The sequence below is a fragment of the Rhinopithecus bieti genome, unplaced genomic scaffold, assembly GCF_001698545.2.
Source record: "Rhinopithecus bieti isolate Rb0 unplaced genomic scaffold, ASM169854v2 scaffold_76, whole genome shotgun sequence".
NCBI lineage: Eukaryota > Metazoa > Chordata > Mammalia > Primates > Cercopithecidae > Rhinopithecus > Rhinopithecus bieti.
In genome coordinates, this window is record NW_016803343.1 from 3,654,739 (window position 1) to 3,677,872 (window position 23,134).

The following is a 23,134-nucleotide window of genomic DNA, read 5'->3' on the forward strand; positions in this document are numbered from 1 at the left end:
GGCTGTGAAACCAAGAGGTACGTCTTAACAGTATAACCAAAGACTGAAGTTCTCTATAGGATGCTGTAGCACTTAATGGTGCTATGTTTTCCTCAGGAGATGTGACTCAGCCACTCATAAACATAACATGATAGTCCATGATTGTTGACGTGGGAAAGTAAATAAATGTCTCAAAAGTTTAACCAAACTTTCTCTTCTCTGGAAAAAAAAATTATGAAACTACAATAATCACAATGGTAAGATATAGCTCATCAACAGTCAGACAAAAAGAGAAAAAGAAAAAACAAACCCAGAAATTAAAAAAATAGACATAGAATGTGTTACATGATAAAGGTATCATTTCAAATCAATAGAGAAGAGACCAGCTGGAAATGGCTAGACATTTGGGAAAAAAGAGTAGGTTTTCAATTTATACCTTACATTGAAATGAATCTTATTAGAATAACAAACACAATGTAAAAATATAACCATAAGGGTATAAAATTTCACCTATATTTGCAAAATTTTAAAAAATGCTAGAACATAGAGCAAAAAGATACACATAATGAAACAAGGGTAAAAAAGATATACGATAAATCAAAGAGGTTCAACAACTTAATACTTCCTTATTCCACAAGTTCTGAAGAGAAAAATGGAAGAAAGGAAATTAAAGATATAAAAGAAAAACATTTGAGAGCTGGAGAGACTTACATGTTCAGATTAAAAGGGACCAGTGGACAGAACAAATGTAAAAAACTATACTAGATAATAAAAGATAAAAGCTTAAAAGCTTTCAGAGAGGGAAAAACAAGCAGTCTGCGAAAGAAAAATTATCTGACTGGAAATGCTATTCTCATCAATAACAAGTAAAAAACAATGCAGTAATTAAAATGCTGGAAAATAATTTGACCAGGAATTCTACACTCAGCAAACTATCATGTGTAAAGAAAAAATAAAGGTATTTTCAGACCATTAGGTAACCAAAGTTTTACTTCTCCTGAACCAATTCTAAGGTACTTAATTGACTAATTACTCTAGCCAACCAAAGGTGGAGGTCAAGAAAGAGGAAGAGACCACATGCTAGAAATGGTGGAACTGAACCAATGGTCAAATAACGTAAGCAAATCATTAAGAAAAAGTACTCCTGAGATAAACTTTAATCACAGAAAGTAATATGCCCAAACTTGAAGATGAAATCTGAATTCCAAAGTAAAAAGTGTTCAGGAAAAACAATCCAACAGGTTTGAAGCAGCAGATGAAGAACTGAAAAGTTCAGCAGCATTAATGGCACGTTGAATGCTGTTTCTATTGTTTCAACAATAGAAAAAAGAAAAGTAATTGGAAACTTTAGGGGAAAACAAAAAATGTATAACATCATGCTTAAAATGAAGCAAAAGACCACAATCTTGAGCAGCATGTGGAATACGTGAAAAGACAAACCATACGATCTGAATGCGAAGAATGTTCATTGCGTAGTTCATGATGTTGGACACAGATTCAGAAAAAGAAATCCAACCGTAGTACTCTACTTGGTTGTAAAGTGAAACATTTTTATATAATATTAATGTAAATACTACTAGGTTCAACTATTAAAATCTATAGTTAAAACATAGGAGGATTTAAATATGGTTATAGAACAGAATACAAATGTTATCAATACTTGACAATATAAAAAGTAATTATATATAACATTTTGTGGAAGGGAGGGAAAGACTTGACAGGAAGAATGGGACACTTATCACTGTCTAACATAGTGAGGAATCAGGAATACTACTGAAAGTTGATGTGGTAAAAAATGAAGATATGAGTATCTTAAAAGTAGAAAGACAGTAACAAAAGCTAAAGAAATGAATGAAAGGATAGTGATATGCTGATTAAACATGGTAACAAAATTAAGAAACAGTATCAGAAACTTTCAAAAGTGAAATTAGACTGCTCAAATTTAATAATCTTCAAGTCCAGTAGCTATTAATAGAGGCAATTCTTCCATTCCTCAAATGCTCCTATTATTTACTAAGGTATGCATATATTTCAGCTTGATACTGGGGAGGGTTATTGTAGATATTAGCTTTTTTTCTGAGGCACTGAAGAACTCTTTTTGGAAATCCTATAAGATTTAACAGCTTTTCAAGTGTTTAATGTATTTCAAAGTGTGGTGCCCTAATTTCCATTTTCTTGGTTTCAGTTCCAGAAATATTGGCAGAAAAAGTAAAAAGCTGACAGCTGGGTATAAGATATTACAAGACAACTCTAATTATCTAAAATGTTTCTTTTAAAAGAACAGTTGCTACTAAATATTTCATTGCTAACATTTGGTTTAAACCGTGGCTAGATGTATCCTATGGCATAATGGATCTGAATTTTGCAGCTGGTGGTTGATTTCCATCAACACCTTAAGAGTGAAGTCTACAGTAAGGCTAAACACATCTAAACTTTGGAAAGTGAGCTTTCAAAACTACAGTGGAAACTCATTTGAATACTGCCTTAATTGTTGCAGAATAAAATGTTTCTTATATAAATATCAGCTCATTTGATTAAACAAATATTTGTAGACATCCCATGAGGCACTATAACACTCTTTCTGCAAGAGAAATAAATAAGCATTACAAAGCAGAATAAAGGTTAGATGTGAAAGTGAGAGACAAATGGCTTAATATCCAGCAATCTGTTCATACCCTAAAGAAATGGGCATTATTTTATTTTATTTTTATAGTGTGAATATGATGTTAAAGTTTATTAAAACACTTTTACCCATAACATGATAAAACATATATATGTGAGCTGTATGGGTAGAAAATGGAGGTGGTAATTTAAACGAACACGTGAGCCATATGGGTAGAAAATGGAAGGGGTAATTTTACAGTTATTCTCTATCTTTTCTGTAAAGACCAAAACCAGAAAAGAAGCCAGATTTCTCATGTCTAAGTCTTGAGCCTACACTTACAAGCTAGGTAACTATACGCTAATACTAATTTCTCAAGACATCATTTTCCTCACTGAAAATGGGACTAATTACTCCTTGCCTTCTTTATTGGATTGTTAATGATTTGACAAATATTTAGTATGCAATTATTTTGTGCCAGGCTTTTACTATAAGATAAAAGATCTAAAATATGGCATCCCTGACCTCAAGAGGCTTACAGTCTAGTGAGGAAGGTATGAAAGTAAGCGTAATTTAGTATATGTGTGTTGTAATAAATAGAGGCTATGGAAATACAGAAGAGGGAGAGATAGACTCTGTCTAGGAGAGTGAGTCTGGGAATACTTTACTCAGATTATATATAAACTGAAGACAGTGTACCAAGATCAACATGTTACTGGGTAGGAGAAGCCATAGCAAAAAAGGCTGTAAACCACAGAACAGCATGAGCACAGGAACAGGAGTCCACAACGACCTAGGTGAGCGTGTAGCATTTCAGAGTGACTAGACCGCAAGGTGTCCATGAGAAAAAAATGTAGAAAATGAGCACAGAAAAGGAGGCTGATGTCAAATTGTGAGAATTACAGTAAATTAATGAGACTGCATGTTATCCCAAGGTCTGTTCTTCAACATCTTGTCCTGGGATCATATGCATAAGGATCATGAGAGGGAAGGCTTATTAAAATTCAGGTTCCAGGCTCAGCACAGTGGCTCATGCCTGCAATCCTAACACTATGGGAGGTGGAGGTGGGAGAACTACTTGAGCCGGGGAGTTCAAGGCTGCAGTGAGTTATGATCAGCCACTGCACTCCAGCCTGGGTGACAGAGTGAGACTCTGTTTCAAAAAATAAAATAAAATAAAATAAAATTCGGGTTCCCAGTACTATGGATCTACCGAACCAGAATTTCTAGGGTCAGGATAATTTGCACATTATCAAGTCTGCTAAGTGATCATATACAACCCAAGTTTGACAAGCATAAATATAGGTCATAAGAACTGCTAAGCTTTAAGCATACCAATTTCATATTTTAGGGTGATTATCTTAATAGCAGTGTGAAAGCAGTGTTAATCTCCCCCCAATCTCTTCCATACAACCTGTTTATAAGAGCACATACAAAATTCTATTTACCTGATAATTTTTGCAGCAGTGTGGTAAGTAAAAAAGGAGAGCAGAAAAGTAGGACAGGTAGTGATAGTAAAGTGAAATGGGAAAGGAATAAACTAAGGCAGTGATGATGAGAAAAGATGGGGTTAAAATCCAGGAACAATTCTAAGAAAGAATACCTAAGATTTGGAAATCAGTTGGATTTGGCAGGTCAGAAGGGATACAATCAAGGTTAGCAGAAATTTCTTTTTTTTTGAGATGGAGTTTCGCTCTTGTTGCCCAGGCTGGAGTACAATGGTGCGATCTTGGCTCATTGTAACCTCCGCCTCCCAGGTTCAAGCGATTCTTCTGCCTTAGCCTTCTGAGTAGCTGGGATTACAGGTATGCACCACCACGCCTGGCTAATTTTATGCTTTTAGTAGAGATGGGGTTTTGCCATGTTGGTCAGGCTGGTCTTGAACTCCTGACCGCAGGTTATCCACCTGCCTTGGCCTCCCAAAATGCTGGGATTACAGGCATGAGCCACACCACGCCCGGCCGGTGAGCACAAATTTCTAACTTAGGTAAGTAATGATGTTATTAAATTAGAACAGAAAAGGACTGCATAAAATAGAGACGTGAAAACATTCTGAAAACAAAATCTAATTGTAAGGTATTAATCAGTTTCCTTTCTAGAGTGCTTCCCACACTTTTCATTTTCTTAACTTGGATGGGAATTGTATTCTTATTTCTTTCAATGTAAATGTAACCCATGTTTATTATAGAAATTTATTCACTTAAGCACTGACTGAAATGTCTATTATGGGCTTGGGACTGTGCTCTGTAAGTACTGGAAACACAGTGGTGCACAAAGAAAATGTACCTCAGACACCATATTACCATACTTTATGTATTCTCTTACAGCTTTTTTGTCTGGATATTTTTGGTTTATTTGTTTTCTATAGTTTTGTATACTTGTACTCACATAGTATGTATAATATTGTATCTTTTTTCACTACAAAAACATTTCTGCAAATTATTGTAAACTCTTTTTTTTTTTTGAGAAGGAGTCTCGTTCTGTTGTCCAGGCTGGAATGCAGTGGCACCATCTCAGCTCACTGCAAGCTCTGCCTCCCGGGTTCACGCCATTCTCCTGCCTCAGCCTCCCAAGTAGCTGGAACTACAGGTGCCCGCCACCTCACCCAGCTAATTTTTTTGTATTTTTAGAGACGGGGTTTCACCGTGTTAGCCAGGATAGTCTCGATCTTCTGACCTCGTGATCCGCCCACCTCAGCCTCCCAAAGTGCTGGGATTACAGGCGTGAGCCACCGCGCCCGGCCTGTAAACTCTTCGTAAACATTTTCTATGACAACCTATTTCCATGGGAGATGTAAAGGTTACTTGTTAAATACATAAGCTGTTGTAAATTATTATATCTAATGCTGCAAAGAGAATTATTGGGTTAAATGGTATGTTGATTTTAAAGGCATACAAATTGTTCACATGCTTTCCAAAAAGGTTAAACCAATTTAGGCTGCCAGTGGAAATAAATGGACAAGCACATTTGATGGCACCCTCACCAGCAAAACATTATTAGAAAATACTTCTGCTAACTCAAAAGTTAAAAAAAAAAAAAAAAAAAATCAATCACTACATCTTAAAATTTCACTTCTTCAATTATCTGTCAGGGAAAAACATTTCCCTTATGCTTGTATCTGCATTTCCTCTTTAGTAAATGAGCCCAACTTCTCAAATTCTTTGCTCATTCATTCCATATAGGTCATGGTGCTTTTGAAAGTACTTGTAGTAAAAATTTAAAGACAGACATCTATTGAGTTTTGCAGAACTCTAATTCTGGTACGCACATCTTTTAATTTGTTCACTTGTATGGGGGTTGCGGGAAAAGGAGGTGAGAGAGTTCTTTTTCGTTTTTTTTTTTAAGATAGGGAGTCTTGCTAGCAGGCTGAATTTGAACTCCTGGGCTCGAGCAGTCTTCCTGCCTCAGTCTCCTGAGCAGCTTGGACTAGAGGGGCACATCGCCACGCCCCAATATTTTATTTGAGAGTCAAACGAATGATCTTTCCCCTTTTGAGTACTTACAATTCTTGAAGCTTTGGAAAGTATTTTCCCATTCACATAAATATCTTTTTAAAATGACACTAGGCATAAGAATACTCTTTTTCAACTTACTCTTCTACTTACCTAGACTTTATTTTGGTATGTAAGATGAAATAAAGATTCAAATGTCTATTTTCCTAAGTATTTAATACTCTCAAAAACATTAATACTAAGTCTTCCTTTTTCTCCTAATTTCTGATGACTTATCATATTTAGAGTGTTTCTGGGATCTCTATTTCCTTTTACCAACTTTACTATCAATGCGTATGCCAGTTTTCAACTCTTTCATTTACTCTAATTGTACTGTATATTTTGATAGCTAATAAGCCACAGGGTTAGCCCTCTGTCCTTCATTTTCCACTCAAAAGATACCTCACTTTTATCTGTTTATAGTTTCTCAGACAAAATTAAAAATTACCTTGCTAATTTCTCAAACACATATTTTTTTTTAAAGAAGAGAATTAGGCTAAACCTGCAATTTAATGAGAAAAACGAGTATCTGTAATTGTTGGACTTCCCATTCAGGAACATGATATTCCTTCCCCTGTACCCTCCAACATCCCAGTAGTTTTAGGTTTCTTCACAATGGCTCATTTATAATTTTATATTTTCTGTTACTGTTCTAAATGGTTTTCTGTTTTCTAAACAATTACTGCTATCATAAGGAAGAACTATTGATTTTTAAATATTTGCCTTACATCTATTTACTCTATAATTCTTATTCATTCTAATAATTTCTCAGTTGCTCTTGGTTTTCCTAGGAATGAAATACTATCATACTAGGCCGGGTATGATATTATGTCTAACTTAGGCATGTAATCCCAACACTTTGGGAGGCTGAGGTAGGCGGATTGCTTGAGCCCAGGAGTTCAAGACCAGCCTTGGCAACATGGCAAAACCCCACCTCTACCAAAAATATGACAAATTAGATGGGTGCGGCAGAGTGTGACTCTACAACATGTGTTTAGATAATGTGTTTATCTACAAGTAGAAATTATCCTTAAAATGCAAAGATGGCTTAATATGGCCACAAGAAACTATCATTTGTGCATGTGTATTCTCTTTGATACGTGTGTACGTATACACATAAATTCACACTGTTTTAAATACATGTATTATATATATTGCATATATAACTTTATGTTTTAGATTTCTGTATATTTCATACAGAGATAAAATGTATATTTCTGTAAAGGTGATATATAAAAACTATATATATTGTACTTTATGAGTAATTAAAGAGACTTTTCAAGGAAAACCTTGACCATACAATCACAGGTTGTTTATCATTACATACCCAGGGTCTACCACATTGTCAATTATAGGGTATACTGAATAAACAGGAAATAATGTTTAATCACTCAGCTACTTTTTTAAAAAATATAAATATACATAGAGTGATATTTTCTCAGTCCAAATTCTGAAGGCGCTTTTGAAAAATCTGTTTCATTCCCCAGATGAGTTACTTAGGTCATATTAGAACAATATGGAAATTGAACATTTGGAATTACAACGATCTCACAATATCTGGTCCTGTGACCACTGGAATTTCTGTTATTTCTTTATTATTATTACTTTTTGAGACAGTCTCATTCTGTCACCCAGGCTGGAGTGCAGTGGCATGATCTCAGCTCACTGCAATCTCCAACTCCTGGGTTCAAGCGATTCTCCTGCCTAAGCCTCCTGACAGCTGGGATTACAGGCACACGCCACCATGCTCAGCTTATTTTTTGTATTTTTAGTAGAGATGGGGTTTTGCCATGTTGGCCAGGGTGGTCTCGAACTCCTGACCTCAAGTGATCCGCCTGCCTCGGCCTCCCAAAGTGCTGGGATTACAGGCGTGACATGGCCCAGCACTTCCTGCTATTTATGTTTCTTTCTCCTATCTGTTCTGTTCTGTCTATGGATGTGCTAAAGGAAATTCAATGATACTAGGCAGAATTCACTTTATAAAAATACTGAGCAGGTTTCTGTTACCCCCTTTGCCTAGAGAGAAGAAGACAGAAAATGTAAATAAGGTGACAAATCTATGTGTTACTTTCACCTCCTTATGGAATAATCACTCCCTTTGTGCAAACACCCAATTTTTGTCCTATCTGCTCTATGTGGAGAAGCAGCACTTCCCTCCAGGCCTTGTAATGAGAAGTGTACCCTGAGCCTCCTGTGCCATTCTTGTTAGCTGGACATAAGACATTGCTACTGGGCCAAGAAGACTTGATCTCTCTTACATCAGGGAAGAAGGGAAGGTCTGATGCAATGAAATGAGACATTTGCTTATAATTCTAGATCAGAACCAGAATAGTAATTTGCCTACTAACTATGTAACATTGAACAAACCACTGTTTTGTGGGCCTGAAAAGTTGGTACTAAACAGCTAGTAACTGAAAGAGATATTTCTGAGGTGCCATGTTCTAGAAAAGAGCATGTGCAAATAAACATAGTCTGTGATTGTACAGAATCGACATTTTTCTTGAAAAATCTCAAGTCATCCATAAAGTACAATGTATGTGGTTTTTGTATACCACATTGTACAAAATTGTGTTTTGCACAAAGATATAACGCACATACAGCAATCTAGAATAAAACTATATATGCAATATATAAAATATATGTAGAATTTAAAAGGGTGTAGGCTTACATGTGGGGTGTACACGTGTGTATATCAAAGAGACTACATGACAGTCTCTTGTTGCCACATCTGCAGGCCACACTGGAGACCTATACAATTGCTCAGCAAGCCCAAACAGCAGTTTCTCTTCCAGCACAGGATCAAACTGCTGTTTCTTTGGCTGGGCACTACAGGCTGGATATTAGAGGCCATGTTGTACGAACATTACATGTCTGAATAACAGAATCATATTCAACACGGCAAAATGTACATACCTAGACCTAGGCACTGAGACCAACTGAAGGGATGGCAAATTCTTATCTTTAAGCACCTGTCTACTTTGAAGCAAAAGCTCAGTAGTGAGATGTGATTTGTAATATTTACATTAGTTACATGCTGCATAACAATGTTTTGGTCAACTATGGACTACATATACAACAATGATCCCGTAAGATTAATGGAGCTGAAAAGCCTCTCATCACTTAGTGACATCATAGCTGTAGTAACATTGTAGCGCAATTACTTTACTTTTTAAAAAATCTAGTGTAGCCAAAGGGTGCAGTGTTCATCAAGTGTACAGTAGTGTGTAGTAATCCTGGGCCTTCATATTCACTCACCACTCACTCACCAACTCACCCAGAGTAACTTCTAGTTCTGCAAGCTTCACTTACGGTAAGTGCTTTATACATGCATACCATTTTTTAAATCTTTCACACCATATTTTACTGTACCTTGTCTATGTTTAGATATGTTTATATATACAAATACCGTTGTGTTACATTTGCCTATGGTATTCAGTATAGTAATAAGCTGTACCGGTTTGTAGCCCAGGAGTAATAGGCTGTACCAGACAGCCTAGGTGTTTAGTAAGTTATACCATCTACGTTTGTGTCAGTACACTCTGTGGTATTTGCACAATGATGAAAGTATCTAATGATGCATTTCTCACGACATATTGCCACTGTAAAGCTACACATGACTGTATAATTTTTGTCATATTTTTATGTTTGACTAAGTAGGTACAGTTAATTTCACGTAAAATAAATAAGATGAGATTCCACTGTACTAATTACATGTGGGACTTCATTTTCCCAATCTTGGAAATGAAGTGATTACATGTGTATCAAAGTGTTATTGTGAGGATAAGGGAGGCAGCATATATGAAGTCCATAATGTTCCCCCTCCTCAGATTTATATTAAAGTTGGGGTTTGTGGGAATTCAAAATATATACATTTGTGTGTACACATAGAAAAATCAAGAAAATTAATTCCATGGGTTTCAATTATAACTCTTTGTGATGTCATTTAAAAATAAGTAATAAATTTTTAATTCAATGCCTAAATTAGCCATAATCCCATACTATGGAAACAAACTCTTGGTCAGCACCAGGGCAATCCAACGTCATGTTATTTTTTCATTGTACATATCATCCCCTAAAACAGACAAAATTACATGCAGTTTTACATGTACAAAGAAGTTTAGAAGCATGCTTAACAAAAATCATTATTCAACGCACACAACAATGAAAACAATTACAACAAAAATCGCAGATAATTTCTGAAGAAACCTCCATATATGTTAACAACAATATATGTAGTTTTTAAAGTGTGTAGATTTTACTATTATCCTGGTATATGAGAAATACAGACCATGAAATCATCAACTTTAGAAAAACAAGTTACCTTGCATGACCATCAAGAGCAGTCTAGCCAAAATTGCTAAAAAGCAGTAAGAAAACATAAATATATGTACATTTTTCATAAACTTAAATATGAGCAAATAGTCTCATTTACAGAAAGTAGTAATAACAGTACTAAAAGCAAGTAGACAATATCACAGAAACTTGTATCAGTGGCACCACATAGCTATTTGGTAATTAAAGGCAAAGACTTAGAGATTGAACTTACGGAAATAATTAAAACACATGGTTGCTTTCCTTATTTTTATGTAAATAACTTGTAAAGTTTACACATGTCCATTGAGTGTCCTAGGTAACAAACAGAATGATAGACAAAACAGTTAAATATTACATTCAATAAATACTTCATAGCAAGTAGAATGGACAAACAAGATACAAGCAGCCTGAAAACAGGACGCGAGATTTCTTTAAAAGCCTTGTAATGTAAGGACTATGTGACAATATGACACAACTCTTGTCTTTAGTGCATGAAAAAAAGATGGGAAAAAAAGACAAGACAGGGAAAGGAAATATCAAGCAGCACAACACAAATACTGCTTCAATGGTAGGGTGCTATTAAGGTAAGTGCTGGGAATTCGAAGATTCCAGGAATGGACAGGGAAAATCAATCCACAGGAAGCACAGACTACATGTGAAAAATGTACATTCATTTACTTAATTCCTTCTGTCCATTAATTCCTCATCCTATTAAACTAAATATCCATCTGCTAACTTCCCTTAGGATTAGGTATGAAATAGCATTCAGATTCCTAGAGCTAGAATGAAATTTTGTTAAGTTTTAACAAAAAAAAAGCAAGCAGTATTGTAAAGAACTGAAAACCACTCTACACTTGTTTGAAGGCAAACTTACTGTCCACTATCCAGAAATTGGATCCACTAGCAAATTCTTGGAAGGGACAGATTCAATTCACTTCATGTTAAAGCCCCCAAATAAATGGATAAATATAACATGGTTCTTACTCTCAAGGAGTTCAGAGATACTTAATGAGTGTTTACTATGTACAGGCACTTTACTAAATGCTTTCAAGTATTATTTATTTATCCTCATTACAATATTGTGATGTAGGTAGTTATTACCCCTCATTTACAAATGAAGAAATATGTATTACTCGAAGAATATTTAACGGGTTAAGTAACATGCCCAAAGTTACAAAACTAGTAATCTCGATAGTCTGCCTCCAGAGAACATGCTCGTAACCATTATGAGACATATTTAGGAAAAGTCAAGGAAAATTAAAGAAGTCTACTACACCAATCATATTTTGTGGATTTTCTAAGACTATCCTGACTGCAAATTTCCTGTCCCATTGTTAGATTACGTACCTCAATTTTGATTGGTAAAAAATTAGTTTTAGAGTAAACGAACATATATGTCTGATATTTATACCAAACAAACAAACAAACAAGACCATAGCAAGATACATTTAGCTGTGCTTTAGCAGTTATACACTGGTAGATTTACTCAAAATGATTTTGAAGAAATCTGGAGTCTCATAATATCACTAAGAAATCTGAAAGCTGGTCATTTCTAGTGAAGAAAAAACGTCTTTACACTGTAAAATTACTAATATTTTAAACTGTTTTGAGCTTTACTACCACTGTTATTATCAAGACAAGTATAGAAACTGCTTTGAAAAAGTCATGTTCAACTTTTACAATTGGTATATAGTTAGAAAAAAGAATACAAATTTCACTTTCATAAATACCGTAAGATGCTGCCTATCATGGTCTCAACTGCAAATAATAGTAGCCATTAGATTTTAAGAAAAGCTTCATAAGGCATATAACTTTAAAATGACATTACTATGCATTGATATTTACACGTATAAAAGTTAGGGTTCCAAAATGTAATTATTTCCTTTCCCTGCTGTCATGTATGGTTTCATTTCAGACTGGAGTTTTTAAGTAGTGTCTAATTTCAATATTTTTTCCACAAATTTTCCCATTAATGCTGCTTTGAATTTGATGATATATTCTATAAATCTATATTCACAAAATAGTGGCTGACTTAGCAAAAAATTCCAAGGATGTTTAGCTTGCCAAAGACGTTAACCTCCTAAGAGAAAAATACAGTTCAGTCATTGTGGGGCTAAAGGCAGTCAGTTGTTTTGAAATACAATAATACTTTCAGGTCTAGACCTGCCATAAGTCCATCATGAAAAAGAACTTGGAAAAGCAAGAACTCTCAAAAAAAAGCAAGCCGCAGAAATATGCTTAGCTTGTTGAAAAATGAGTACATCCTCAAAATAACTCTAAATAATATCTCATTACCTGAGCAGTGTGGTTAAAAAATATTCAAAAGTTGAAGGTAATTTGAATATTAACAAAAACAATAAATCAACAGCATAAACATCACTGCTTTCTGATCAAAAACAATGATTTCTGTCATCTTTCCACATACTTGTCTACACAACTGAGGACAGACCTAGAAAAAAGAGGCTTACCATGCCTACAGATTTATGTTTCTAAGATTAGAATGCACTTTCTGAAAACCATCTAGAGGGATGAGTTACCAAGGGAAATTATGGAACATACTTTCCTAGAAGTCTTTAACAAGTAAGGATGCTGGCCAGTGGCTATTAAGGGTGCTGTGACAAGTCTGCTGGCCTTTACAACCCTGGCAACTGGTGTGCAGTAGATGACCTACTCTCAATGTCTGGCAGTCATTTAATTGCTCCCAGTGCCAGTAACCAAAATGACCACACCTGTAGAAATTTATTCTCCAAAGTTACTAATGGTTTCAAGAAAGGGGGGAAAAATCCTTCCACTCCATTCTTTTCCAATAGCAGCTTTTCTCTGCCACAGAATTTCACACAAGGGCCTTTAAAATATGTGCAAATTTATCAACAGGCAGACAAAATGATCTTAGCTTCTGAAAACACAACAAACTGAGATAGACTGTCTTCCCTCTAGGGAGTGATTTACTTACTCTTCCCTGAAATAAAAAATAGACTTTAACATACTAGGAATCTCAGCATTTGAGAGTTGTAAAGAACCTTAGAAATTTTGCAGGTGAAGAAACAGGCTCTGCAAGGCCAAGATCTTAGGCCAAACAGCTAGTTAGTAGATGAATGGATAAACCATGTTTTCTGATTCGTGATCGAATTTTTTTTTCACCACAGCACACAGCCTCTCTGTAACCTAACAATCTTTGCCAAAATGTCTCCAAATATCAATAGAAATAGGCAACTAGTTAATAACTTATAGAAAAGTGTTTCTTATACACAGTTTTCCCTTGGTATCTATGGGAAATTGGAGATTGGGTCTAGGACCCCTGTGGATACCAAAATCCATAGATATTCAAGTCCCTTACATAAAACAGGGTAGTTGTTGCATATAACCTACTCCTGTGTATTTTAAATCATCTCTAGATTACTTATAATACCTAATACAATGTAAATGTTATATAAATAGTTGTTGTACTGTTTTGTTTAGGAAATAATGACCAAAAAAATCTGTATATGTTTAGTACAGAAATAACTATCCTTTTTTCCCTAATATTTTCAATCCGTGGTAAGTGGAACCCATAGAGGCAAAACCCACAAATACAAAGGGCCAAATCTGTGCTCAATAAATGATCAGCTAAGACTGGCACACAGCAATTTACCTGCTTTTCAGATAAAGCATATGGCTCCTGATAGAAAGATAAGAAAGTACTTTTATTTCTAAATGATTCTGTTTCACAAAGATCAGTGTTCACTGATCACCTACATTGGGGCACTACACTATGTGCTAAGGATACAATAATGAATACAACATGGTCTCCCCCATTCAAAAACATATGCCTAAAATCCTCTTCAAAATAGTGCCTTATATTTTTGTTGTACTTATAAGACATATTTGTTCATTGAGCCTTGCTAACTCCTGGTGAGTTAGGAGAGTTATGATTACAGCAAAATGATTCTATCCCTATGCAGTTTTTTTTTTTTTTCTCACATCACAACACTGATTTCCTTGGCTTCTACTACACAAATACTTAAAATCTGAAGTGTACCTGACAGGCATAGTCCGTAAGAATTCTTACAGATTTTAAAAATCCCTCATTTATTTCAAATGGCAATGCTGGCCATTATACAGACCCCTAGGTAACAATCACAATAATATACAAAAGTTGCTAAAACACAACCTCTTATAAATGAGTAAAATTTAAATTATCAAGCTAACTACCAAAGTGATACATAAGAATTGTCAGGCCAAATATGAAACATTATGCTTCTGTTAAATATAAATTTTAAATAATAATTAGTATGTATACATTTTTTTCCTAGTTTTATGCAACTTGTGATTATTTAAATTATCTCATTATGTTACTTAGTAAACAACACATTACAATTCCTATTGTATACAGAAAACACACAAAATGTGTTACAATCTGCCCCCCACCATATACATATACAAAGTAGCAGTCTGAAGGGGAATGTAGTCCCTTAGGCCAGTGGTCCTCAACTTCTTGGGCACCAGGGATCAGTTTCGTAGAAGGTAATTTTTCCAGGGATTGGGGAAGTGTGGGGGCGATGGTTTGGGAATGAAACTGTTCCACCTCAGATCATCAGGCATTAGATTCTCATTAGGAGCGGGCAACCTAGATCCCTTGCATGTGCAGTTCACAATAGGGTTCATACTCCTATGAGAATCTAATGCTGCTGCTGCTCCGACAGGAAGCAAAGCTCAGGCGGTAATGCTGGTCCCATTGCTCACCTCCAGCTGTGCAGCCTGGTTCCTAACAGGCCAGGGACAGATACTGGGTCTGCTGGCCAGGGGGCTGGGGACTCCTGTTTTAGGCATCTAAACCAGAGCTCTCTAATACATATTAGAAACAGCTTCACTTTAAGAACTATTTGAAGAAAAAGATAGCTCTAAGCCACCACTTTTATTACAAACTTACAAACTTTTTATAGGAGTATTTTAACTTAAAACTCCCTGAACTGTATAGGTAGAGAGGAAAAGAAAGAACACCTAAAAAGTCCTTAACCAGAATCAAATGATTCAAATAATAAAGAATTAAATGTGAATAAGGTATATAGTGATAAAATATTAGTAGTATATCCAATAGCGAGTAATCTTTTTGAATGATGGAAATCTCTAGCCTTGAAGCTGAATCCTCAGATTTTATATATTGCCTCATATTTCTCTTTTATATCCTAATGCGTCAGTTTCCCCTATCCACAGTTTTTAATTTTTATTACAGTATTTCTTCCAAATAAGTTACTTATAAAATTCACTTACACATAAACTTAAAGGAAAACTCAGGCAAGCAAATTTGATTCATACAAAAATAAGACTGGTAACAAGAAACTTCTGCAGAGCAAATGTTACAGGATGAGTATCCCTTATCTGAAACTCCGGAGACCAGAAATGTTTCAGATTTCAGATTTCGGAATACTTGCATATACATAATGAGATCTATTGGGGACCGACGTCTAAACACAAAATTCATTTATGTTTCACATACACCTTATACACACAGGCTGAAGGTAATTTAATACAATATTTTAAATAACTGTATGCATGAAACAAAGTTTGTGTACATTGGACCATCAGAAAGCAAAGGTGTCAGGTGTAGAATTTTCCACTTATGGTCACATGTTGGCACTCAAGAAGTTTCAGATTTTGGAGCATATAAAATTTCAGATTTTCAGATTAGGGATGTCCAACCTGTATTACATTCTGTGTAAGTTTACTTTCAATATTACCAAATAAATAAAGGTGATATATATAACACTATATTAAATTTTAAAATATGGTTCCCAAGTAGAGAAAAGTATCAACTTCAGTCTGCTGATATCTGTAACTGCTAATCTGAATTGAAAACATTATTTGTGCCTATCTTCTGGAATTAGTCCTGACCAGAAGATCAAATTTTCCTATATTTCTTGCATCACCTCAAAATTACTACATAATGATTCCTGAATTTTAAGGTTTGGTGAACAGAGATTTCACCAAAATCTTTGGATTTTCTTTTATAAATCATCCTTAATTTTAATTTGTTCCCATTTTTTAGAATGATGACGTCTGATTTTACTTATCTTTGGACATAGTGTAAGTTCATCAGTTTAGACTCTACCCTCCCCCATATTATCATATATATATATATATGAATAGCTTGGCACTTGCTATCCTCTCTTGGCTGAAACTTCCAGGCATAATTATTTCCCAAGCAGGTTGACTAATACCTGGGTGTTTGACAGTGGAATGGGGTTCTGAGAGACTGAAACCAAATGTCACAGCGTTTTTTGGTCCCTAATCACACCTGCAGTGCTAACAGTCAGCAAAGTGGAAAATAGGATTTATTACGTAAACTGTGTCCTTCTGTTATCTCAGATAAGTCCACTCATGAGATCTAACACCTCCTAAGGAGAAAGGAAATGAACATTTATTAATCACCTGATCCAGGTCAAGAACTCTCTTGGATCTACATTATCTCATTTAATTCAACAATTCTATTGAAAAGTAATTACCCCATTACAGATAAGAAAATCTGTCCAAAGTAATCCTGCCAGTAAGTTGAAGAACTAGGTTTTGAACCACGGTGCCTCAGATTCCAAAGCCAATACTGTTGATACTCACAGAATTTTAAGGCTAGATCAGTGAGAACCACGTAGAGCATCTAGTACAATCCCTCTATATTATACATGACACCCAAAGAGATTGAGATGTGCCCAAATGTCTGTGGTGAAACAGGGGAAGAATTCAAGTCTCCAGATTTCCAGTGCAGTACTATATATGATAATAATCTTCATTTTTTTGTGTGTGTATATGTCTGAGGTGGAATGCCACTCTATATATTTTATAACATTTCAACTGTCCCCAAATGAAATTCATGTGTGGCAATTTCAGGGTTGTACATTTTAGTGACCAAAATATTAAATGAAATTGGCAAGAGTAAAAACTGGTGCTTATGAATCACTACATGTTTTAAAGAATTCTGTCTCTACTATATTTATTTGTTCAGTCAAGTGCTATAATTTATAGGCTACTATGCTTGGCAATAAAAACACAACTGTACATTATATAAGATAGTAGTCCCTATCCTCATGGAATTTACAGCCTGATAGAGGATATGGACAAATAAATAGGCAATTACAATGCAGTGAGGTGCTATGACAGTGGGAGTACAAGATGCTATGGGAACAGGAAGCAGGGATACCTAACCCAGACTAGACTTTTCAAAGGAGGTGATGTGAAAGATCAATAGGAGTCAACCAGTCAAGGAAGGAGAATGGAGTGTTCAAATGTCTCAGAAAGTACAAACTGTATTTGCACAGGCAAGTGTGAAAAGACCAAGGGAGCTGCAGGAGTAGGGAGGAGAAATAAACCTAGAGAAAGAAGCAAGGACCAAATCATACAGGTCCTTGACAGCCAGGGTTTTACATTCTTTTCTATTAGCATTTCCTGGTGAACTTCAAAACAAACAAAAACACAGATAACTGGGATCCATCTCAGGCCAACTGAATCAGAATCTCTGGGGATGAGACCAGAGTACTTTTAGAAAGCTCCCTAGATTATTCTAATGTGTAGCCAGGATTGAAAACCACTGTTTATGATGTAAAGGAAATTAAATAAAGATATTACTGCAAATATGGGAAATGGAGATCTTCAGTAATTAAGCCTCCTTGGGCCCTAATTTCTTCAGTTCTATTAAAAAACAGGCTGGAGATTAGATGCAGCATGATACAGTGAAAGGAGTCGGCAAATGTTGGTTTTGTCAATGAGTCTGTCACCTGCCAACTGACTTCAAATTAGAATACCATTTCTTAGGGATAGTAATACCACTCTGTCTATGGCACCGTTAATATAGCTCAAGGTAAGTAATACTCAAGAAAAACTATTTGATAACTGTGCTAATAAAATGTAAACCATGACATTCTAAGACATATACTTCTAAAGCTGAATAATTTTTAAGATTGTAAATATTTTCACTGCAGACGAAATATTTTATAATGCTTAAGAAACACACTTCATTTAAAGAATCACCCCTGTCTTGGAATTCAAGATATGAAATAATAAAATAGAGAACTGATCCTTTTAATGCTATTGTACCTGCTCAAGAGATCAAATGGGATTAAATTACCTGTCTTCAAATAAACAGATCAACAGAGCAAGTGTCCCTTAAATGGTAATCGTAACTGTTTAAAAATCTTTACTTAGTAAAGGGCACTTAGAAGAAGCGGCACACAAAGTAAACTGGTTTAGAGAAAAAGTTATTACAATCTACTTTATGTTATATATTATTTATAAGTTTAGGGGTTTTTTTTGTTTGTTTTATTTTTTAAGGGGATACCGACTTGGGAAGGAAGCTCTGCTATCAGAAAGGCTGTTCCATGCACAGAGCAAGTAAAGCCACTGCACTTTCACAGTCTCCCTTTTAAATATATCAAGGCCCATGACAATTTACACTTTCATGAAGCCATTTTTCAGTTTAAGTACAATATTTGTATTTAGTGACATCTCCTTAATGCTATAACCAATTTAGTTAAAAGTTTTAACCTTAAATAAAACACTCTTTTACATTTATAGGTGTTTCATTTTAATTATTTAAAACTGACAGGAATGTCTTTAAAACTTTATATGCACAATCATACAATATTAATATTCCTTTACTTTCTTATTTCCCCATGATGCTATTATTACGATATGCTATCATTTTTTAATCATCTTTTTTACGATTTTAATACCAACGTACTCTATTTTGAAAAAGCACAAGAAACTTTTGAAAAAAGTTATGAAGTTTTTTGTCCCAAAATGTGAGATGAAAAAACTTAAGCAAAACACCCACACACGCGCGCGCGCGCACACACACACACACACACACACAGTCCTCCTCAGATAATTTTGGCTGATGACACTGCAGAACAGTTAATCTGATAATTAAAATTTTCCAGAACATGTGATATTTAGATAGAGATCTATGCTGTCAATCGAGCTTCAGTGCTTTAGTTAAAAGAAATAAAAAAAAAACTTAAAACCTGAATACACAGATACATTCAATTGTTAGACTGTAGTTGCTTTGAGAGCAAAGTGTTTCGATTTATCCAAACTAACTTAGCAACACGGTATTTCGAGTATTTTCCAGAAGTCGTCTTAAAACACGCAATCCGGCACATAAATTTTGTACGGTGCAATGTAAGCAAATACTCAGAAATATTCAATTTCTAAGCAGGATAACACATGACCAATACTGCCCTCAGTGGTTCAAAAGTCGCAGTAGAAATGATCCCCTGAGATAACCTGGAATTTACCTGCCCAAGTATTCTAAGGGGTTCTCCCCGGCCACACAAACTACGATTCAAAACATCGCTCCGAAAACCCAGGTCCTGCATGTGCACAAAGGCGCAGTGCTGGAATGAGGAAGCTTCACCAAGATGAAATCACAACTCTAATTCATTAAAGAATATGCAGACTGTTTTCTAGAAAGCCCCTCTTGTTGCGCTCCCTTTACCCTTTATTTAACTATGTAAACAGCCTCAATTATTGACATAAAAAAATAGCTTTCGATTCCCAAGCCTGGTAACATGGTTGGCCACCATCACTACTCGTTTAGCATCCTAAAATAAACCCCTCAAGCCGAGGTCAAAAACACGCCGGCTGAACATCTGGTGTTTACATAGCCCAATCCTGGGCCCTACCCTACCTTTCCGAGCCACTTAGGAGCTATGGAACAGGCATCACATAATACACTTAGTAAAGACACAAGTCACATGAGTCACTGTCTCAGGTCTATGAATGAAAGGTCTAAGCGTTTGTCTCAGCTAAAAGGAAAAAACAACCTCGAAAGGAAGGGTGGGAGGGGGAGCTGGGGAGTGGGGGGAGCGGTGTTCCTTCCATACCCCTGCCGGGCGATTTAAACCCAGTAAGAGGCAAACGCAGGGCCGCCAGGCTGACGGGGCCGGAGTCCTCGGGCGTGACAGCCCCTCAGGAAAAGCTCGCGGTTCCGCGCCCGGGTCCGCGCCCGGGTGCCTTGCGCCGCGGTGCTCTCGGCAGCCCCTCCACCCGCCGGCTGGGTGGGCGTGCAGGGCGCGGGAGACCGAGCCACCGCGGCCGGGGCGGCGGCCCTGGGCGCACTTCCTCAACCTCCAGCCGCCCCGTCCCCAAAACTGGGAGTTGAAGGAAAGGAAGAGTGAGGCGGCAGCCAGAGAGAAAGGAGAGGGAGCGGCGAGCCCTCGCCTCTGCAGCTGGGAGAGGCCAGAGGCAGGCGAGGGAGAGGGAGCGGCGATCGCTGGCGAACTCCGCCGCGGGCCGACGCTGGGAGACGACGAGCCCGTAGCCCCCGCCCAACACGGCGGGCGCGCCCGGGAGTCTCCGGCACCCACCCCGTCCCCATTCCCACCGCACCCGCTCCCGGCCAGTCCGCGCTCTACTCACGCTCGGGGCTCTTCCAGGCTCCGCGGCTCTAACCGCATCGGGTCCCAGCCCCGCGGGCGGCGGCGGCGGCGCCGAGGGAGAGGAGAGCGGGCGGCACGGCCCCGCCTCCCGGCGCCCTCTCCCCCGCGTCCGGAGCTGCCCGGCCGGGCCCGAGCCCTGCCTCGGCCGGCGGGCCCCAGCCCTAGTCCAGCGGCCGCGGCAGCAGCAGCCCGAGACCGTCAGCGGCCGCAGCGGCGGCACCGGAAACCTGCCCGCTTCTCCTTCTCGCTCCCTCTCCTGCTGGTACCCCCCCCCGCCCCCGACTCCTTTCTCTGTCGCCCCTGTTTTTTTTTCCTTTTGTTTCCAGAATAAACTTTATTGGTCTCTTTTTCCGCTCACATCGTGTAAACAAACAACGAACTCTTCCCCACCCCCTCGGCTCCCCCCCTCCTCCGGCAGAGGAGGGTAAGAGCTGAGGAGGGGCAGGGCCTACAATCCCCCGGAAGCAGATGCGCACAGCAGCGGAAGTGAAATTGAGGCGAGGAAGAGCAGGGAGTGGGCAAATAGGGTAACAATATGTGCTACTGCGTCTGCGCCTTGCTTTTCCGCCCGAAGTTTATGTACAGTTGGGGCTGCTCTTCTGACGTTTGTTAAATGATCCGTCTTCTGGAGTAGTGAGGGTGTTGTGTCATCCTAGGACAAAGTACATGTAGTATATTTGTTTCTACGAGCAGCAGGCGAGCTCGGGTAGAGATATAGAAAGGAATATTGGGAGCAAGTGGGTTATTTCACTTTTACACGCATAAAGGAAACGAGATTAGTTTGGGGGTAAGAGGAGGCGCGGTGGCTAACCGCCGCTGTCAGTGGCTAACCGGAGTGGTTATGGATTCTATAATAGAAAGAATGCTTTTTACAAAGCGTTGCTGTGCGTTCTTCTGCCAACATGGTTTAAGTTGTATACCATCCCGAAGGCGGAATGCACTGTCACAGCCCTCTGCAGTCCTTTGACTCAGTTCGTGGAGACCTTTTGCTATGCCCTTTTTTTTTTTTTGAATCGGATTCTGATTCGAACCAGCTTGTAGGATTCAATTCTAACTATTCAGAAGACGTGGGGGATTTTTTCGCGTAAAGCCAACAGAGACTTCAGAAATGTCATATAGGCTATAGTGATTCAAGGTGGTGTCTTGGTACTGCGTACCTTAGACGTCTGTTTGCTTGAGAGTAAATCAATCTGTTGACTTTTGAGATTAATACTGATAAGGGTTCGGTACTGTGCGTTTTTCTCCCCCTACTGGTCTTTCGTTGTAATACTGGAAAAGCGTAGGAGCAGTGATTAGAAGTCTGAGATACAAGTACTCCAGCATCGCTTCCTTCTTGAATTTTTAAGTAATAGAGGGCTTGGGAAGTGACCCATCCTAGAGATGTTACAGTCCTACTTGTCATCTAGAGCCAAACTCTGACCAATAACAGTCTTCTCGAACACCACACTTCCGTCCATACCCCAATGGTAAATGAGATGAATCTGTTCCTCTTTGTGGTCGTATTTCACTTGACTGTATTCCTTTATTTCCTGTGTGTTCTTTCTCTCTTCCTTTTTCTCCCTTTAGCTCGGGTTTTCATCTCACATTCCAAGGGTTTGTGTTTCTAAATGTTTTCTCGAACCAATGTTTTTAAGCAGTTTTAGAACACTGTTACTTCAGAGTACAGAATTTTTTTTAAAAAGCAACACTGAATTGCTAGTCAAAGTAAATCTTAAGGCAATATTTCCCAAATTGTGTTTCAAGCACAGAGTTATGTGAGATATTAATAGGTAGCCCTTGGTGGAGAAAAATATTCTAGGGATATTTTTCCTTATAAAATTTATTTTTTATTTTTATTATTTTTTTGAGCCGGAGTCTCACTCTGTAGCCCAGTTCAGTGATGCGATCTTGGCTCGCTGCAGCCTCCGCCTCCCGAGTTCAAGCGATTCTCCTGCCTCAGCCTCCGGAGTAGCTGCGATTACAGGCACCAGTCACCATGCCAGCTAATTTTTGTATTTCTTAGTAGAGATGGGGTTTCACCATGTTGGTCAGGCTGGTCTCAAACTTCTGACCTCAGGTGATCCACCCCTCTCGACCTCCCAAAGTGCTGGGATTACAGGCATGAGCCACCGCGGCTGGTCTATTTTTGATTTTAAAAAACGTTTTATTTTATGTAGAGACAGGGTCTCGCTTTGTTGCCCAGACTGGTCTCCAACTCCTGGGCTCAAGAGATTCATCTACCTTGACCTCCCAAAGTGTTGGGATTACAGGCTTGAGCCGACATGCCCAGCCTAAAATTTATTTTTTAATAAGTAAGAAAATGCTAATTACATAATATGTTGTTTGTTATGTGATTATCTGCT

At 37.6% G+C, this 23,134-nt stretch overlaps 1 protein-coding gene and 1 long non-coding RNA gene across 2 annotated transcripts in view; one reads left to right on the forward strand and one right to left on the reverse strand.

The window, feature by feature from the left end:
- PIK3CA (phosphatidylinositol-4,5-bisphosphate 3-kinase catalytic subunit alpha) overlaps positions 1 to 21,011 on the reverse strand; it is a 90,368-nt gene extending 69,357 nt beyond the window's left edge. Inside the window, 1 exon segment of the mRNA XM_017877282.1 lies at positions 20,773 to 21,011. The gene's annotated coding sequence lies outside the window, so the exon portion shown is untranslated.
- A 385-nt stretch (positions 21,012 to 21,396) lies between these two features.
- The window catches only part of LOC108532731 (uncharacterized), a 47,651-nt gene continuing 45,913 nt past the window's right edge, over positions 21,397 to 23,134 (forward strand). The window contains exon 1 of the long non-coding RNA XR_001886530.1: positions 21,397 to 21,454. This is a non-coding gene — a long non-coding RNA (uncharacterized LOC108532731). The remainder of the gene's footprint in view (positions 21,455 to 23,134) is intronic.